Source organism: Maniola hyperantus, chromosome 4, assembly GCF_902806685.2.
Source record: "Maniola hyperantus chromosome 4, iAphHyp1.2, whole genome shotgun sequence".
In the NCBI taxonomy this organism is placed as follows: Eukaryota; Metazoa; Arthropoda; class Insecta; order Lepidoptera; family Nymphalidae; genus Maniola; species Maniola hyperantus.
In genome coordinates, this window is record NC_048539.1 from 16,454,758 (window position 1) to 16,476,492 (window position 21,735).

Genomic DNA, 21,735 nt, shown 5'->3' on the forward strand with positions numbered 1-21,735 from the left:
ACTCGAGCGCGTCAGATTAAGACAAGGTAAGTTAATTAGATGCAGAAAAGTGTGCATTTTTTGAAAATCTGTCCGCGCTCTCCTTTAACCTTTATTTATTTTTAGCGCCTAATCTTCACAAATCAATAGGTTCCCACGACGCTCGAGTAAATCCCCCTTTAGCATCTTGGGCTCCCCTACTACTATATATTGAGCTAAGGTTCATCATCATGATTAACCAGCCATCACCAGCACACTACCTGAGCACGGGTCTCCTCTCAGAGTAAGAAGGGTTTGGCCCAAAGTCTACCACGCTAGCCGTGTGCGGATTGGTAAACTTCACACATCTTTGAGAACATTATGGAGAACTCCCATGCAGGTTTTCCCACGATGTTTTCCTTCACCAGCAAAGCAAGTGATATTTAATTAAACGCCCATATCTCCGAATAGTTTGAGAAGCGTGCCTGGAATCGAACCCCCAGCAGTTAAAGACCTGGAGAGTGACGTGGGCTATTTTTTATCCCGAAAAATGAAAGAGATTCCCACGGGAACTAGCTATTAGCGGTCAACCCTTTCCTCAAGTTTGGAAACCTTCAAGAAACCTTGGAGTTGAGAATGTTGATGACCACGAGAGACCAGGAGGGCGATTGTCTAAAACCTGCATCAATCATTATTACAGTCTCAATTGTTCTGATTGGCTGAATTTGTGCGATTCTTGTTGCAACAATGCATTGTGGCCAATAGTGAGCGAGCATTAACCAATCAGAGATGATTGCGATTGTGACATTGTAGCTGTCAAACAGCCGTGGTAGGGCCACTGAAACACTTATTTCCACTTGGCGGCGGTAGAGTATCGGTGGTTATGACTTATGACTGATCAAACCATTCATTCTTGAAGACTTGAAATTTAATGAAAGGCTAGCTTATGCTCGCGACTTCATCCGCGTGGACTACACAAATTTCAAACCCCTATTTAACCCTCTTAGGGATTGAATTTTCAAAAATCCTTTTTTAGCGGATGCCTATGTCATAATAGCTATCTGTATGCCAAATTTCAGCCCGATCCGTCCAGTAGTTTGAGCTGTGCGTTGATAGATCAGTCAGTCAGTCAGCTTTTTCTTTCATATATTAAACTAGCTTATGTTCGCGACTTAATCCGCGTGGACTACACAACTTTCGAACCCCTGTTTTACCCCTTAAAGCATTGAATTTTCAAAAATTCTTTCTTAGCGGATGCCTACGTCATAATAGCTACCTGCATGCCAAATTTCAGCCCGATCCGTCTAGTAGTTAGAGCTGAGCGTTGACAGATCAGTCAGTCAGTCAGTCACCTTTTCCTTTTATATATTTGGATAAAAGCCTTCCTCAGGTTTGATGCACCTTCGAAACTCACGCGTAACTGCTGAAAGAAATCTTGGGGATGATTACGAGGGTTTTTCAGAAACAGATCTGAATTTCTACGTTGAGTTAGGTTGTTTTAGCAGTCAAAGCCTCCCTGAAGTATGGAGACCTCCGAAACTTTCACGTAGATGTGGGAAACGAAACTGTAGAGGTAAGAATATTGCCGGCCTCGAGGGTTTTCCAGAAGCAGAACTGATTTTCTACGTTCCAGTATCGTAAAAGTGGTTACTATAAACGGTCAAAGCCTTCTTCAGGTTTGAAGACCTTCGGGTCGCACACGTATACAAGGACACAAAACGGCACTGAATCAGCTCCCAGTTGACCCGATTCATTAATTTCATGGTATGATAAGTTCCGAAGTTCGTTCAGGCTCGGCCATCGGGCGCGCCGCGCCGCCGCCGCACCGCCGGTTCAGTGACTCGAAGACCGCCGAGTTGGATGGACGTACGTTGTGCGTTCCTCTCGAAGTGTGTTCGAATGACAGTGACTAAAGTGCTGTGCTGAGAAACTAAACGGATTATTTTTCTGGATTATTTATATTTATTGTTCGTGTTTTTGGATATTGTGTGTGTGGACGGATTCTTTTTGATCAATTGGATTGCATTTTGGATGCGGTGAGTGTTATTTTTTGAATTGAACCGTGGATTTCCTGTGTGGTGTTACAGGTTATGTTTACATGCTGAAAATGTAATATGCTCCGTGCCAATTGATGTTGATATACACCTACTTATGCACGTAGGTGCGTATATATAACGCAACATTAGTTAATGCAAATTAAATATTAATTTTATATTATAATTTTTGTACCTATATACAATTTATAACATACAAAATAATTATAAATATATCTAAAAAGCAGCGATAATATTACATAAATGATGAATATAAAAATATTAATATACTCATTACATTTTGTAATTTACGATATTTAATATTATACTTCCAAAATTATACTTTTGAAGGTCTTATTATACACGGAAATAATACAGTAGGTATACATATTATTTAGTAGATAAAAGAAAAATATAATGAGCATTTTATGATTCAGCGTTTTACAGTGATCTTGAATTCAATTCCAGGATATAAGCGTTCAAGGTTTTATTAGTTGTTCGTATGTATAGCTCTATATACTTAGTGTATATAAATACTTTGTATATGCGTATAAATTGAAAATAAATGTATAGGTAGCTGACATGAAAATATCCATATATTATACTGTTAACATTAATAAAAAAATATTTATATAAAACTTATTTATAACTATATAATTATAATATGTGACTATAACTTAATATTTGGTATGTACCTAGTTTCATTTAAATAAAAGTATATCCAAAGAATATATTAGGTAGTATATATTTTAGCAAAATATAAAATATATAATTTAAAACTTCTAGAAAGTTCTGGTAATTATTGTAATGTGTGAAATAATGAATAATAATATTTAAAATGATTCATTGATATAAAATATCAAGTATTTTCTTTAACAAAAATCTTTTGCTGTAATGTTCACAAACCAAAAAACATTGGGGCTTTGTTTTGTTATTTTTGAGGTTTTATCCTGTCCCTTCCGGGTAAATGTGTAATGGCCTTACGACTACCATTACTGCCTTCTTGTTTTATCTCTAACCATCGTTTTTATTATAATGATGATATATATATTTTATATAAAATGTATTTAGTATAGGTATATATTTTTTTCGTTATCATTATATTTTTTTCATATTTTGGGGTTTGTGCTGTATGTGTTGTTAATTTCATATCTTATTTATTTTGAAATGTAGAGTTAAGCATATTCTAGATTGTGATTATCTTTGGTGAGCAGGTGCGTAATGAATAGGTATTTCTTAGAAGGATTTTTTTTAGAGTTTTTTACATCAGAGTAGAACTTTCTAGATTTTGAGTCAGAATATCTTCAAGGTCATACCTACTTTTACAAAATCTTGATCATAGACAAGATTTTGTAAATGTTAATTATATTCCTACATTGCATAATAATTATGTTGATCTGTAAACTAAGGTTTCAAACTAGTAAAATAAAAATACGAAAATAAAAATACGACTGTAGTACGGAACCCTCATTGCGCGAGTCTGACTCGCACTTGGCCAGTTTTTTAAGGTAGGTACCAATACCAATTTTCTGTTTTTTTTTCTTCTTTAGGTAGGTGAGTTTCCTTGACCCAAGCAAAATCAAAAATGCATATCGCAATGGGTTTTGCAATATCGATTCTCAGATCGATGATTAGTGCCTACTTACACTTATTTTAAACTGGCTGATGCCCGCGGCTTCACCCGCGTGGATTTAGGTTTTTCAAAATCCCGTGGAAACTTTTGATTTTCCAGGACAAAAGTAGCCAATTCGTAGTACCTCGTCCCCGATCAAACTTCGTGAAAACATTTAAACGGAAAGAATCATTTCTTTAATTTAAATTTTTTATACGCCATTATCGCAAATTTTTCCTATCGATTAAAAAAATTACACAAATCAGTTCTGGAATCTCGGAGATTTCGGTGTAGGTACATAGGTAGAAAAACAGAACTCCTCCTTTTTTGAAAGTCGGATAAAAAAGTAGCATAATATGCTACTCATTGGTTGATCCTCTACTTGTCTGTGAAAGTCCCGTCAAAACAGATTCAGCCGTTCCAAACAGACAGACAGACAGCCAGATAGACAAAAATTTTAAAAACGTGTGATTCAGCTAAGGTACAGTTCAAATAACCATAATATTAGTAGTTATTTCGAAATTACAGACAGACTGTTCAATTTTATTTATTAGTATAGATAAAGTAGGTATATGGATTATAAAACGGTTAAACGCAAAATTATGCTTTGTCCTTGCTGAGTAGTATTGCGCAGAATATTTTTGTTTTAAATATACTTAATATATTATACGTTTAGTTAAGAATTGCGTGTGATACCTATTTTATTGTTTTTCGCAAATTCTGTGGGAGTACAAAACAAATATGCTATAAAAGTCATCTAAGCGAAAAAGAAAGCTAATTCGTGACTTGCAGCGCATTTTATCACACAATAATTTTCTTTATATAATTTATCACTAGATGATACCGGCGACTTCGTCCGCGTTGATTTCTAACTACCTGTTTAAAAGAAATACCGTGTGAACTCTTCAATTTTTCAGTATAGAAAGTAGCCTGTCTTACTCACCTGGTCTTTATCTACATTCATGCAAAAATTCACGTAGATCAGTCGCTCTGTTGATTGAAAGACGAACCAACAAATAAACTCACTTGTACTCTTATTCTTACCAAAATAATATTATTTTAGTAAGAATTTTTAATTTTTTTTTTTGTAAAAATTCAACAAACAATTTGTCGTAAAGAATTCACAATTATTGTTAGTTTGAATATTTACAAAAAAATATGCTAAAATAATAAAAATCTCTATATTTCTATGGTAACTGATATTATATGCATTTAACTATTTACATAGTTAACATTGTACTTCTTGGAGTAAAGCACTACAACTTGGAAAACCTAGCCTTAATGCTATTAATATTAATTATTAAAAAGCACTTGTTTCTAAAGATTACAGTATCTATGTAGAATTAGGGTTGGCAAACGTATAAATCTGAAAGTTAAAACTTTTGACTTTGGCATACGCGTATGAGTGCTTAATACATACTTAATATTATAAATGCGAAAGTATGTCTGTTTGTCTGTCTGTCTGCTAGCGTTTCACGGCCCATCCGTTCAACCGATTTTAATGAAATTTGGTACAAAGATAGCTTCCATCCCAGGGTAGGACTTTTTTCCCGGAAAATTAAAGAGTTCCCACCGCATTTTTAATAACCTAAATAAATAAATATGTAGTTAGAAAAATATATACATCCTTAATGTTTTTAGTCATTCTTTTTGGTGAAGAGATGCAATTAGCAAAGTCTTCAAATCATCTCCTCTTAAAGCGTTATTACATCACATTATAACGTTATGCCATTGTATACGTAACGAGCGAGAATATTAATTATTGAGCAATAATTAGGATAGTTGACTTCCCTAAAGAAAATGCACAAATCACGGAAGACCGCCCGAAGGGAAGATAACGATGCACTTATCATTATCACAATACGCGGCCTTGCCCTTATCACGTAATAGCTGTCACACCTCTCTCTCTAACCATCTTGATAATGTTAATGATAGACAGAGACGGTGTTCAATCACAGGTTCAAGTATGTACCTATCCAAGACGTAAATATACTATCAGTAGAAAATTGTAAATAGTTGTAGATGCAATACAATATAATTAGAATTTAGATAGATAATGCAAAACACAAACTACTGGAAACTTTTCAATATTATACAGGTCAAGAACTATTTGATATAGAATAAATTCAAAAAATCTCGTCGATCCGTTGCTCCGTTGCGACGTGATTGAAGGACAAACCAACAAACAAACACACTTTCACATTTATTATAGGGATAGTGATTACAGATAGATTGATAATATTAATTTCGGCCGTTAGACTGCTAAGATTCTGTTAATCATGAGCCTCAACAGCTCAACGGGTACCTACAGCCTGTAGGAGTTCAAGCCAGGGTATGCATTTAGGTATGAACTTATTTTACGGCAGGTTAAAATGAAAAATAAGCATTGATTTATTACAATGAGGGTAAGCAGTGCGTTTATGCCTCTATGAGCTGCACGCCACAGCCTACAGGAGTGGACTGAAAACCGAAAGGTCGACAGCTCAAACCCCACCCGTTCCACTATTGTCGTACCTACTCCTAGCACAAGCTTCACGCTTAGTTGGAGACGAAAGGGTATTCTTTAAAAAATCATTCAAATAGAGACAAATACTTACGTTTAAACAAATTAAACTCTTTTTATCGAATGTAAGCTCATATTTTAAAGGTTTTTCCATTGTTTTTGTCTCCGTACACACCATAATTCACGTCCTTCGTAAGGCCATATTTAGCAGGGCCCATGAAAACAACTGGCCGCCACAGATCAAGCTAATGGCTGTATAAATCAGAGAAGCTTCCGCGTGCGCAGTGAAAGTGCAGTCAGAATTACGTGGCGCTTGTAACAGCGACGCGGCGTAGCTCGCGCCAAACTTCTAGATCGATCTACTCTCTACCATAACGGTTGCATTTTATAAAAAATATATATTTTATTATTAAATAAAATATTTATATCCGAACTAGCTTATGCCCGCGACTTCACCCGCGTGGACTACACAAATTTCAAACACCTATTTCAGCCCTTTAGGGGTTGAATTTTCAAAAATCCTTTATTAGCGGATGCCTACCTACGTCATAATAGCTATCTGCATGATAGATCAGTCAGTCACCTTTTCCTTTTATATATTTAGATAAAGAATAAAGATAGAGCACAAGTTTACAGATTGTCCTCCAAACCTGAAAAAGAGAGGCTGGGAGAATGAGAGCTCCCCCCCCTCTCATGGAGGGGGAGGGGCGGGGAGGGGGGGAGAAATGCGGGTAGAGAAATGCAAAAGTGAGTCTGTCTGTTTTTTAGGGTTCCGTACCTCAAAAGGAAAAACGGAACCCTTATAGGATCACTTTGTTGTCTGTCGGTCTGTCTGTCAAGAAACCTACAGGGTACTTCCCGTTAACCTAGAATCATGAAATTTGGCAGGTAGGTAGATCTTATAGCTGACATTTGGAGAAAAATTTAAAAACCGTGAATTTAGGGTTAGATAACAATATGTATTAAACACAAATAAAATTAAATTGTGGTCATGAACAAATACTTAGTATTTTCAACTTTCGAAGTGAGTGACTATATCAAGTGGGGTATCATATGAAAGGTCTTCACCTGTACATTCTAAAACAGATTTTTATTTATTTTTATGTATCATAGTTTTTGAATTATCGTGCAAAATGTCGAAAAAATACGACTGTAGTACGGAACCCTCATTGCGCGAGCCTGACTCGCACTTGGCCGGTTTTTTAAACTAAATCCACGTGAATGAAGTCGCGGGCATCATCTATACCTCTATAAAAATAAAATAAGTTACATAGTTGGTTTACTCTTCGTACTATAATATTATTATGAGGTCATAAAACCCGACATGGGAAGACGTGACGAGCAAAATACGCAAATATATAAAAATAACACACCTAAAATAGACCAAACGAAAGGTTTTTATTGTATGGAAGATGCCAAAAAATATGTATTTCATTTAGGAAAAAAGGATCTATTTTTTGGTAATAGTATTTTTCATAGAATATGAATTTTATCTCGTTAACTCTTCCATTGTGCGCTAAATAAGTAAATAACAATTAACTCAATTTGGGAGAGCATTGACCTTAGAATAATCGAGCGTATTTTGTACATTAATTATCTTTCAGAGGTAGGTACTTACTTAATTAAAGAATAAAGTTTATCAAAGAAAACTGCCATTTATAACTCATGTGTTACCAATTAGTTGAAAGATATTATTGTTATGTGCGCCAAAAATAAACTTAATATGTAAAGATAACGTTTAATACTTTTTTATTCAGATAGCCCTTGACTGCAATCTCACCTGGTGGTAAGTGATGATGTTCTAAGATGGAAGCGGGCTAACCTGGAAGGGGTATGGCATTTTTTTATTATAGTCATTTTTCAAAGTTCTTTTACGGCCGAAATTAATAATAGTTTTATCTGTAATCTTTTATTATGATTATTATCGTCAAAAACGGGCTGAATTGAGAACCACCTCCTTTTTGGAAGTCGGTTAAAAAGGGCATGTCTTTTGTGACAAACAATATGTATTAAATACAATAGACATAATATATATATGTATATTTTGTATATACATATATTAACTAAAGATTCTTGTATTCAATTTATAATTATTCTAGTACCGTAAGACCTATTGCACTTTTTAATACGCCTTACTCAAAACCTTAAATGGGAAGCTGGAAGAAATCTCTGTTCAGAGATAAGCATTTCCAATATAACTTATTTATTACTACTATGTAACTTCAATTTCGGTACATAAAAAATAAAAAATAATATCTGTCCCGGCTTTACTCACGTGTTTAGTAAACGTTAGCCCGACTAGTTTCGAACCCATCCGGGGTCCTTTTTCAAGGGAGTTAGTTCGCCCGGATCCGGAACCCGGATGGGTTCGAAACTAGTCGGGCTAACGTCGACTAAACACGTGAGTAAAGCCGGGACAGATATTATCTATAATGGAAATCACTCACGATAGTTTAAACGCTAAAATAAACAATAAATAAAATATGTTTGTTACATATTTCTCAAAAAAGACGTTGCTATGTATCGAGAGTTTATAGATAGATTGATTATTATTAATTTGAGCCGTTAACATGACCGTTACCTAACCGTTTATTGCGATTTGAGACTGATTCATGCAAGCAAGAGGTATCTTATCTAATAGGAAATAATAACAGCATAATAAAAACTAATATACAACGATATAGTATCAAAGTTTAATTATTTATTTATTTTATTGCGGAAAACAAGTAGTTAAATAAAAAATGTGCGATTTAAATTAATCTTTGAATATATCAAAGGTTAGGGGCAGTTTTTAAATTTATTATTTAACTTGTTTTTAATAATAAATAAGCGTAAACAGATCCAGCCATTAATATCACAGAGCGAAAAACAAGTTCCTTATTACAAAGTAGCTTATGCTCGCGACTTCGTCCGCGTGGACTACAAAATTTGAAACCCCTATTTAACCCCCTTAGGAGTTGAATTTTCAAAAATCCTTTCTTAGCGGATGCCTACGTCATAATAGCTATCTGCATGCCAAATTTCAGCCCGATCCGTCCAGTAGTTTGAGCTGTGCGTTGATAGATCAGTCGGTCAGTCAGTCAGTCAGTCACCTTCTCCTTTTATATATATAGATAGTACCTACTACTAGCTGCCCCGGCGAACTTCGTACCGTCAGATTAACAGTCGATTCTTTTTCAGGATTCTTTTTAATTTTTTCTCTCCGTAAGAATCCTCGTACTTCAAGGAATATTATAAATAGGAATTAGCGAAATCGGTTTAGCTGTTCTCGAGATTTGCGATCAGCAACACATTCAACGATTCATTTTCAACCGACTTCTTATATATATTATAGAGATAGGATTGTTATTGAATTTTCGGCTAAGAAAAAAAACACTATCATCCATCATATAGGTACTAACCCATCGCTGGCCCACTACTGACCACGGGTTTTCTATCAGATTGGTTAGGATTTAGGCCATATTCATCACGTTCGACAAGTGCAGATCGATACGGAGTACCTCTAACTTTTGGGAGTTATATGTGCGTTTTAATTAATTAAATATCACTTGCTTTAACGGTGAAGGAAAACATCGTGAGGAAACCTGCATGCCTGAGAGTTCTCCATAATGTTTTCAAAGGTGTGTGAAGTCTACTAATCCGCACATGGCCAGCGTGGTAGACTTCCCAGGGCCAAAACCCTTCTCATTCTGAGAGGAGACCCGTGCTCCGTAGTGAGCCGGTGATGGGTTGATCATGATGATGAATCAAGGTCCCCAGGTCGTCTGCAAAAATTACGCTCAAAATAGTTTAGTAGTTTAGTTAACTAATCCCCAAATAAATAAAGCCCACGTAATAAAATAAATAACTCGGACAGTCCTAATTCTAATCTATCAGCGTCAAGGTCTGCGAATTTTTCTTCAATACGGTCTCCTTGACACACATTGCGCCGCCCGCCGTGATGCGCGCGCGAAAAACTCCGCCACAGATAATATATATGTACATTTTTTATTCATTATAGGCGCACGCTTGCCCACGATCACACCTGCCCCCCAATTGTGTAAGAATTCGACATTTTGCACGATAATTCAAAAACAATGATGCATAAAAATAAATAAAAATCTGTTTTAGAATTCACAGGTGAACACCTTTTATATGATACCCCACTTGATATAATTATCTTACTTCGAAAATTGAAAATACTAATTAGGTAGGTAGTTCATGACCACAATTTAATTTTTTTTGTGTGATGTAACCACAAATTCACGGTTTTCAGATGTTTACCCGAATGTATGCTATAAGACCTACCTACCTGCCAAATTTCATGATTCTAGGTCAACGGAAAGTGCCCTGTAGGTTTCTTGACAGACCGACAGACAGACAGATAGACAGACAGACAAGACAACAGAGTGATCCTATAAGGGTTTCGTTTTTCCTTTTGAGGTACGGAACCCTAAAAAACTGGCCAAGTGCGAGTCTGACTCGCGCACCGAGGGTTCCGTGTTCGGGTATATTTTTCGACATTTTGCACGATAAATCAAAAACTATTATTCTTAAATATATAAAAAAAAACTGAGAATGTAATGGTATAAAGCCCTTTCATTTGATATAATTGAATAATCATCAAATAAATTTTAACCAACGATTAAAGACGTTTTGGCAGATTTCCAATACAAAATTTGTCAAAAACGTATTCACATTTATTTATAGATAAAATTAATATTATTTGGCGATGGAAAATTTTAAAGAAAATTCTCGATTAGCCCCTTGAAATCGACACAAAATTATGTTTAGGCACTCTACATTTAAACATTAACCCAAATTAAATGACTACGAATTCTAAACCCATCGTCCTAATTCCCAAAGTGTCTCTTTGAGATTTGTGGTAGGTAGATAGACCTACTTGAAATCTAGGCGAACAACGTCGCATCCTATTAGGTACGTGAAATGGGGACGAAAAAGTGTGTAGATGAAACTGATTGGATTTCTGTGTCCCAAATTTCGTTAAAATCGATTAAACGGAATAGGCCTTAAAACGTAATACATATACACACTTTCGTATTTATAATTTAACTAGATGATGCCTGATGCAGGATTTAGGTTTTTTTCTGTTAAAAAAATACCAGTACGTATTAGCAGTACCCGGCAGGAAATAGTTGTACATCAATCTTTAGAAAGAGATAACGGTCCGGAGAGCGTTGTCTCTGCCGTTGAGACCGATAAATGTCACATAGGTATGAGTGACAGAGATGACGCTCTACGAAGTCGAAGTCTCTATCTAAAGCTCGATGTGCAATATTTTCTGCCGGGTACTGTAATTGCCACCAAAATCGAAACACCATTAAACAAGAGTAAAATGAAGAAAAAAAACCGGTCAAGTGCGAGTCAGGCTCGCGCAACGAGGGTTCCTACAGTAATATTTTTTCGACATTTTGCAGGATAATTCAAAAACTATGATGCATAAAAATAAATAAAAATCTGTTTTAGAATGCACAAGTAAAGCCCTTTCATATGATACCCCACTTGATATAGTCATACTTCGAATATTGAAAATACTAATTATTAGTTCATGACCACTATTTAATTTTTTTGTGTGATCTAACCCTAAATTCACGGTTTTCAGATTTTCCCCCTAAAGCCAGCTATAAGACCCACCTACCTGCCAAATTTCATGATTCTAGGTCAACGGGAAGTACCCTGTAGGTTTCTTGACAGACAGACAGACAAAAAGTGATCCTATAAGGGTTTCGTTTTTCCTTTTGAGGTACGGAACCCTAAAAAGAGTTAAATGAAAAAAACGACAGCATAAAAAATCACTATTGTCGACGCATTTTAAACTGAGTCGTCGAGTTATCTGTCTGTTTCGCTCGCACTTACCTACGACCAGTAAGTGCGAGCGAAACAGACAGATAACTCGACGACTCAGTTTAAAATGCGTCGACTATACTTTGTAAAGACAAGAAAGGTTCTAAAATTAATTTATTGCTAAAAAGCTTCACTATAAATAACAATAAATAACGGGGTTCATTGTTTCACGATCCTAAAGGGTTGTAACTTGTGCCTGGTATCACAATATCGATATTTACGACATTTTACTTTTATGACGATACACCGTTGCGTTGCTTGAAACAATATAGTTAGGCAGGCACTTTCAACGCGCGTTAAAAAGTTAACTTTCTTTAGATTTTATGACTTGGTAATAAATTCTATTTGATATTTTATTTTCAAAATTGTAGACGATGGACGATATGAAGTTTTTTTTACAAAATAAATTTATTGTTTTCTATTCTAAAGTAGTTATGCTTTACAAAAATTACTAGCTGATGCCCTCGACTTCGTCCGCGTGGAATTAGTTCTTTAAAAATCCCGTGGAAACTCTTTGATTTTCCGGGATGAAAAGTAGCCTATGTCACTCTACAGGTCTTTATCTATACCCATGCAAAAAGTCACGTCAATCCGTTGCACCGTTGCGACGTGATTGAAGGACAAACCAACAAACCAACAAACAAACACACTTTCGCATTTATAATAAGGGTAAGGCACGTGTTTAATCGACGTAAGCCCGACTAGTTTCGAACCCATCCGGGGTCCTTTTGCACACAGATATAGATTAGAAATGTTTTAATGCTATTTCTAGATATAATAAAGTGTCAGATGAGCATGGGTATTTTGTATTTAAATACGGTATTTGACAACTAGTCAAATCAGTAACTTTTATCAAACTTAGTATGCGATAGGTATTCTATGAAATACTGGAATGTGACGTCACATCATCATGACGTACTTTTTTAGTTTAATCGATAATTTAAAATGGTTAGGTATTACACTTAAAACTAACAAAGGACGAGGATTTTACGTATTTTGAAAGAAATATTTAATAATCACTGAGAAATAATTTATTCTTGATTTAGTCAAATACCCAATTGTATTCGTAAACTGTTATTAAAAAATTGTTCTGAATTCAAACCTTAGGTGTTTTTTATAAAAAAAATATAAGAGCATCAAGAAAGTATATTTTTTGTTTTTACTTTTTGTTGAATAATACATTGTTTTAGATTAATTAAATAAGTCTGTTTTCTAAGTTTACGCAACATTTCTAATGTGAATCAGTTTCTCTTGACCACAGTTTAGCTACCATACAGTGAAAACTTGTATACACATTTGTAATTGTAACGTCACATATGCCATTTCTTGCACGAAGTATCAAAGATGTTCGCGCGTAGTAACAATTTCAATGTCACACAGATTACAGAATCGTGCATTCCAAACTGTATGGTCGCTAAACTATGACAAGTTATGTAAAACAGTACGATTTCTTACGATCGGTATAGGTAGATACATCGGCGAATTTCGACTATCCTCGATGTCCAATTAAACTTGATCCCTCCGCCTTCCCGCGCGTCTTTACATTGAAAACAAAGGTGGGAGCGATAGTACTATCTCAGAGGTCACGCTGCACTGGGCGTCTGGTAACCTTGGCCTACTTCGATAGCACCCGCACCGCCCCTCGGATATAATATATGTTGATAATATTGACTTCCTAATAGACGAAGCTTGTCATTTGCAAATGTAGATACCTAAGTATATAATTTATAGGTATTCATTGGTAAAGATTGTTACCATAAACTATCGTGAGTGATTTCCATTATTAGTATAGATTGTTTCGGCTATACTCATGTATTTAGTCGACGTGAGCCCGACTAGTTTCGAACCCATCCGGGGTTATTTTTCGGGCAATCTACAACGGCTTACGTTGACTAAATATAGGTGGGCATAGCCGTAACAATGGCACCGATTCCGTTGTCTTAGAGTATCTTCTAGAATATTTCTCTTTTTAACAATGCTAAAAAGGGACAGAACATGAACAACTTTACATTTAAAGACTCGATCGGCAGCTGTCACAACGGGCTCTACGAGCAGTGGCACGTGCGTCCCGCAGTCACAATCGCGGCGCGTGCGCGAACTGACTCCCTTGAAAAAGGACCCTGGATGGGTTCGAAACTAGTCATGCTAACGTCGACTAAACAAGTGAGTACAGCCGGGACAGATATTATTTATAACGGTATGATATACCTAAGGATTCTAATATACCTCATACCTACGTCCAAATCTGTTCAGGCATTTAGAAGTTATATGGTGGAGCTAGCGTTACTAGCGCGACTTCGTCCGCGTGGACTACACAAATTTCGAACCCATATTTTACCCCCTTAGGGGTTGAATTTTCAAAAATCCTTTCTTAGCGGATGTCTACGTCATAATGGCTATCTGCATGCCAAATCCTGATCCGTCCAGTAGCTTGAGCTGTGCTTTTGATAGATCAGTCAATCAGTCAGTCAGTCACCTTTTCGTTTAATATATTTAGATAAAGAAATTCATATACATACATAAACCCTAAAAACGTTACACTCCTTTTTTGAACAATCAAACCTTCAAATGAAAAAAAAATCAAATGCAGAATTGAAGAATAAAACCGGTACCTAATTATTACAAACATTATGCAATAATAGCGTTAAGTAACGATCTTAGTTATTTGAGCTCTAAGTCGTGAAGACTTGGGGAAATTCCATTACCTTCGTTCACACTAAAGTCAGCAAATTTATTTCAAACTTAGTAACTATCTCTGCGTCGAGTTTCTCATTGCTGAGGGTCATGACCTCCTTTCATTAATCGTAGGACCTCCTTCCATAATGGTAGGAGTTTTCTTGGGATAATAAACCGGTGGGCTTCCAGATCCTGCTGCTTACGACTCTTACGACTTAATGCTGGAATGGCGACCTCGAATCATGAAATTTGGTAGATAGGTAGGTCTTATAGCACAAGTAAAGGAATAAATCCGAAACCCGTGAATTTGTGGTTACATCACAGAAAAAAAATTAAAATGTGTTTATAAACAAATATTAGTATTTTCAATTTTCAAAGTTAGATAACTACACTAAGTGGGATATCATATAAAAGGGCTTTACTTGTACATTTTAAAACAGATTTTTATTTATTTTTATGCATAATAGTTTTTGATTTATCATGCAAAATGTCGAAAAAATACGACTGTAATGCGGAGCCCTCGGTGCGTGGGTCTGACTCGCACTTGGCTGGTATTTCCGAGTTATGTTCATTCAACTTCAAAATAAATATCATTAGCTGAAACGGTGAAGGAAAACCTGACGAAAAAAATGGTGAAGGAGATCCATTGTCAGTAGTGGGGCAAGCAAGCGGTGAGTTGATGATGATGATGAACGGAAGCTGACATCTTCGAGGCACAGATTAAACAAAAAGGCTAAATTCCATTTTCCAAATTTTGGGACATCGGTGCTTATCTACCGTAATCGACTGGCCACATTTCCTTTAGTCAATCAAGAATTTAGTGATTCAGTGTTTTCGTTAGGTATGCCTTTGCAATACAAACATTTACCCAAAGTTGTTGTTGTCATTATGACAAACATATATACACAAACTGGTCTAAATATTTTTATCAATGTCTCTTATACAAATACAAATATGTTAAATGATAGGTCTTCAAAAAAAATCTTTTTCTATTTAAAAAACTAATTATGTAAACTCAAAGCTGTCATATTGGATGATGTTTATCGATAATAATATTTTCTAATCACTATTTAAAAATTCTAACTTTAAAATAAAAATTACAAATACCATTTTACTCTGATATTAAAAATAGAATAGTAAGTAGCTCAGTCTCAACCGCGACGCGTGCGCGAAAGACTCCCTTGAAAAAGGACCCCGGATGGGTTCGAAACTAGTCGGGCTAATGTCGACTAAATACGTGAGTACAGCCGTTGACAGATATTATTCTTAAATAATGGAAATCACTCACGATAGTTTAAACGCTAAAATAGTAAGTAACTATCAATATTAAAAACAAACTGTTAGAATACCAAGGACCTTTGCTTTGCTTGTAGGATAATATTGAAAAACAACTTCGTGACTTAAGAGGTATTTATTCGTAGTCCTAGTGCCACAGAATACGTAATAGGATGCGCTCTAAACAAAATCAGACTCAATGAAATTTTGTGGATACGTTCCAGAAATAATATCTACGTCTGTGATTGTCCAGATTTCCGTTAATAATTAATATATTCAGTTCTAAAGTTACACGGTCTGAAGAATTTAGATACAAATCTTTAAAAACTCGTGCAATTTTAAAATTACTTAGTATTTTAACGGAAATCTGACAAACCACATATATAATAATTTTTAGGAAAATAAAACCCCTCTTGTGTCACACTGGGACTCAAGAGGATTTATTTTCCCGTTGAGTCACACTCCCGTGAGTAAAACTGTGACACAATGGGGAAAAAATCCGCTTTACGTTAAAAATAAATGGAAACAAAGAGCCTCTAGTTGGCGGGAAATCTGATTGCGTGGAAAACTAACTTATACTATCACGCTACGTTACGTGTACTCGACCTTAGCTACAACGTCGATGTTAAACAACCTTGATCTCTAGCTGTTACTGAAAAATGCTGCATTTAAAACACCCGACTTATTGTCTTGTAATACAGCATCCTAACACAAACAACAGACGGCCTTATTGCCCCCCAAATAGAGTTTATATCACTTTAATTACAGTTTCGTAGACCTTGACGCCTGGCCTTGCCTCTATCTGGCGTCCGCTCTTTCCGCCTTCGCCGAATCAATTTGAACGTTATTATTTTTATGAAGTCATTTAAATATATATATTACATTAGGTATTGTCTGTTGTAAATGGTAAAGCACTGTTTTTATAGGTCGGAAAAACTTTATTAATTGTAAATAGCCTAAACACCTAACTTGTGGAAAATCAAAAACTTTTTACGCCCATATTTTTAACCGTAAAATGTAAATAAACTCGAAAAGGCTAGAATCCAGAGCAGTACAGCAAGTTGTTTAAAAAAATGGAACGCAGCTCAGATACCTATTCAATAAGAAAAAGAAGAACGTGAAAAATTATTAAAAGTTGCATGTCCTTTATTTACGATTGACGCGGCTGTCGCATGCCGGCCTTGGCCTATCCCGAAAGGAGTTAAGAAATATACTTACAAGAAAAGCTTTTTTTCTTTATTCAGATATAAACCTTTAAATATACATAAAAGGTATACCTACCTACTTAGATAAGACTATTATAAATATCACTTTTTATATCGGAATTAATTATTTATTTATTGACATGTCCGCATACGTTTCGATCTTTGACAGACCCGAACTAAAAAAAGTTTCTGAGCGATAAAAAGTTACCAAAAAATTTCGTGTACCAAGCACATGCCTCTTTTTATTTCGGATTATTTACTGACATGTCTGCATGAGTTTTGATCTTTGACCGAACGTAACCAAAAAAAAGTTTCAGTGCTATGAAAGTCTCCAAATATAATCAGATGTTGTTATATGTTCGGAACTAATGAGTTATTTATTATTGACGTGACTACGTTTAACTACGTAGATACATAAGTTTCGATCTTCATTTTTTTTGAGATTTTATTTCAAGAAGTTTCATTTCAAAAAGTTTTGGTTGATAAAAAGCTACCAAAAAGTTCCGTGTCACGGTTGCGTCACGTAAATTAAAAAACAAACGAATCCTCGCCAATCTATGACCCATATCCCAAAATATATGAAGCGACGTCGAAAATTCGCGTACGAATGGAGCGTACGCGCACACATACGCGCGTAATCGCTAAATGTATGTCATGATCAGTAGGTTAAGTTTAAATAAATTGATTCGAGGGCCGCCGCGCAGGTAGCGGCCCGAAGGTCTCCCGCGATGGCAATTACTACTATAGCTACGACTTACGAGTGTCTTTAAATTACAGCATTTGCGGCCCTTTTCGTTTTGTAAGTGTAAATAATAATTATAGGATAGAGAAAAATTTACAAATTGATTAATTATTCCTAAATCAAATAATATGTTGAAAAGCGATTTGTACATAATAATGTAGACAGGGACCCGCTCTGGCTTCTATTTTTTTGATTTTTAACCGACTTCAAAAAAAGGAGGCCAATGAGGTGCCATTGTGGAGTCCCATAAAAATATGAAGTCTAGACGATTCGCGCAGCTAAAGCTAATTGGCACCGGCACCAAAAAGTATTATTATGGAACTATATTAACTCTTGTATACATAATATATTCGGTAATAAATTAAATTATTTTTCAATTTTTAGTGTTTGTGTAACGAAGTCGGATTTTATTTTTTTTTGTATTTTTTTTTATTTCTAATAGATTTTTCTATAGATATTTGATTGGTATTGGATTTTGGATTGGATTGTACCTCAATTATTATCACCATACTGATGCTAATGACTGCGTCCACATGGATATAAGTTTTTAACTATAATACCTACCCGTGCAAAAAATCACGTCGATTCGTTGAAAGACATACAACAAACCAACAAACAAACACCCTTCCGATTTTATAGTATGGCTACGTACCTACATAAAGCTTTTCGTAAAATAAGTCTGTCAATTTGTGAAAATCTAATGAAATTTTTAGTTTCGTAATTCTAAATAATAATTATAGGACAGAAAAAAATTAAAAATAGGTTCAGGTAATTATTTCTAACTCCAATATATTTTATAGTCATTTGTTATAGGTATATGTTAATTTGCGTTTACGGAATGATGAAATAATGTCATGGAAATAGTTGGTACCTCGGTGTAATGAAAGAGCCCATAATTTTGAGGAAGGTAACTTTGATTTATTATTATAGACCTTTATTTTTATAATAATAAATAGTAATTATTATATTTACATGCTATGAATTAAAGGTCATAAGATAATTTAATACTTAGTCAATTTAAGAAAACAAGGCCTAGCTCTACCTAGTTTGGGCTCTCTTCCATGGATGTATCATAATAATTCGTAGGTAAATAATAAATGTTCTTTATTTCATCCAAACCATACCAATAAAATATTAAATATAAAATTAAAATTTATATTCTAAAATTAAAATAAAATAAAGATAAAAACAAGTACAATAATTGTATTACTGTCTAATATTTCTATCTATAATTCCTAGCGTTAAGGTTGTTTGGAAGAGATCGCTATTTAGCGAAAAGACCGCCTTTTTGTGCCTACTTTTAAGATTTCTCTTTTGTAACATGTCATTTGTGTTGTAGGGTGCATACATATTATATTTTAAATACTATATATATATAGGGATATTTTAAAACACTAAAAGAGATAAAATCGTGGGAAAATTCAGTGTTAGATATTTTCCAAAAAAAAAAAAGAATTCAAATTTATTCTTCAAACTGTTCTTCAAAGGTAATTCGTTTATCCTATACGGAATCTAACCTTGTTTGGTGAAGTAATTGTTTTAAGCACCTTGTAATTTAATATTCGGTTTGGCGCTCAAGTACGATACGATAAAAAATAATTACTTATATTATTTATAGGTATACACGTAGATATAAGTAGATATTTGAAAAAATACCACAAAGGGACTTTTGATGATTTGTTATCTAATTTCAAGGCTTTATAGACAATAGTTAATAAACAGTTGGAGTCTTCAAGGCATTTTTGGTATACCTAAAATTTACAATTTAGATTGTAAATTTTAGCCTACCGCCAGTTTGGTATATTACCATTTATCAGTACGGCGGTCAAACTGGCGGTATGACATTTCGGCTTTGTAGAGCGTTGTCTCTATCACTCATACCTATATTTCGTTTTGTGAGAAAAGACGAATCTGCTATCTTCTTCTAAAGGTCGATGTACATTGTACATTACTTGCTGTGGCGTACTGTACGGTCATTACTTATTAGTTATCACATACAAATAGAATTTCTGTTTCAATACCATCAACCTATCACCGGCTCACTAATGAAACGTTTCCTCTCAGAATTACCATGAATGATTGTCAGACTTTACACGCCTTTGGCAATAGGGTTAGGATGCCGATTATGAGATACCATTTTTATTTTTGGCCAGAAAAAAATATATAATTGCACTAATGACGATTTAATGAGGTTTTTATTCATAGAAGCTTGTTTTGTACCAAGTACGATAAATTTTTTACTATAACAAATAATACCAGAAAATTCACAAGTTACAGAGATAGTATCTCATATTAAATTTTATTTGGTTTGCGTATAAATTTAGAGGGAAGGGAAAGAAATCTATCCGCCGCTATTTTTCGCTACTGTCGCCGATAAACTTAAATTTGAATTGATCAAATTTAAGTTTATCGGCGACAGTAGCGAAAAATAGCGGCGGTGATTAGTTACGCCAAAACCTCACTATCTCATATTTGACAACCATCTCATATTCGGCATCCTTACCCTATTACGGAGAATTCTCCGATATGCAGGTTTCCTCACGATGTTTTACTTCAGTTCTGTTTAGTGGGAAGATTCACTAGTTTAAGGTAGAGTCTAGCTAGATCAAAATATAACAGTTTAACATTGCGAATTTCATAATTCCGTTTCTTTTCGAGAATGAGAGTTTGAGAATTGAACTCCTCGGTGTAACTGACAAAGAAAGTGAAGTTTCTTCGCATTAAGACCTAACTTAATGCATGACTACAGGTGTTACTTTCAATTTTTCGTTTCGTTTTCTATAGCTACCTATTACTAGAATGCGATCTCGCCTGATTGAAACTGAGAGCCGCAAAGTGAGCCACGCATGCGTAAATAATGTCCAGTTACTCTTCTTTACGTGACGTAGAACGAAATACAAACATACAGGGTGTAACCAGTACCCGTAGTACAAGATTTTACGTCTCACCAAACCAAACCAAATTCGAGAGTCGAAATACTTCCGCGTTACAGTAAACTGGATCTTAAAAGCCTTGTTTTAAAGCTCAAGTTTGTCTACACTTCTACAGCCAGCGCTCCAAGCGGAAACATTGCGAAATTAAAATCAGTGGCATTGAATATTTGACTTCAATTCAAGGCTGTTTAGGTCCATTTTACTGTAACGCGGAAGTATTTCGACTCTCGAATTTGGTTTCGTTTGGTGAGACGTAAAATCTTGTACTACAGGTACTGAGCGCTAACAAAACTTACAGCCGTACTCAGTGTCGCTTAATCGTTACGATCGTTAAGTTTAGTTAAAACGAGACAGAGCTATATCTCTCACATAAATCTGTATCGTTTTAACTCAATCTTAAGTAACGATTAGCGACTCTGAGTACGGCTGTTAGGGTTATTGTATACTATCGTTATTGTATATGTTGAAATTCTTTAATTTTCCGAGATAAGGAGTATATCCTACAACTTCTTATTTGTGGGAGGTCCCGAGTTTGATTCCTGGCAGGGGTTTGGAATTTTACATGTCGAAATTTCTGGTCTGGTCTGGTCTGGTGGGAGGCTTCGGCCATAGCTAGTTACTACCCTACCGGCAAAGCCGCGCCGCCAAGCGATTTAGCGTTCTGGTACGTTGCCATGTAGAATCCAAAAGGTATGGGTTAGCCCGCTACCATCTTAGACTGCATCATCACTTACCACCAGGTGAGATTGCAGTCATGGGCTAACCCGTATCTAAAAAAAAACTCACAGGTGTGCAGGTTTATTTCACAGTTCACTTAGCTCTAAATAGTTAGAGGTGCGTGCCCGGGATCGAACCTCCAACCTCCCGAATAGAAGGCAAACGTCTTAATCAATAAGCTGATTAAATTACAATTTTCAGAAATTATTAGGTACATTATTGTCCGCACGATGCTGA

General features: G+C 35.2%; 1 protein-coding gene across 6 annotated transcripts in view; it reads left to right on the plus strand.

The window, feature by feature from the left end:
* Positions 1 to 1,806: 1,806 nt before the first annotated feature.
* Eip74EF (Ecdysone-induced protein E74) overlaps positions 1,807 to 21,735 on the plus strand; it is a 338,704-nt gene continuing 318,775 nt past the window's right edge. For 5 of the 6 annotated variants that reach the window (XM_069498007.1, XM_069498008.1, XM_069498006.1 and 2 more), the window contains exon 1: positions 1,807 to 1,994. The gene's annotated coding sequence lies outside the window, so the exon portion shown is untranslated. Of the gene's footprint in view, positions 2,120 to 21,735 lie in introns of all 6 variants that reach the window. The other variant, XM_069498009.1, reaches the window with a different exon arrangement.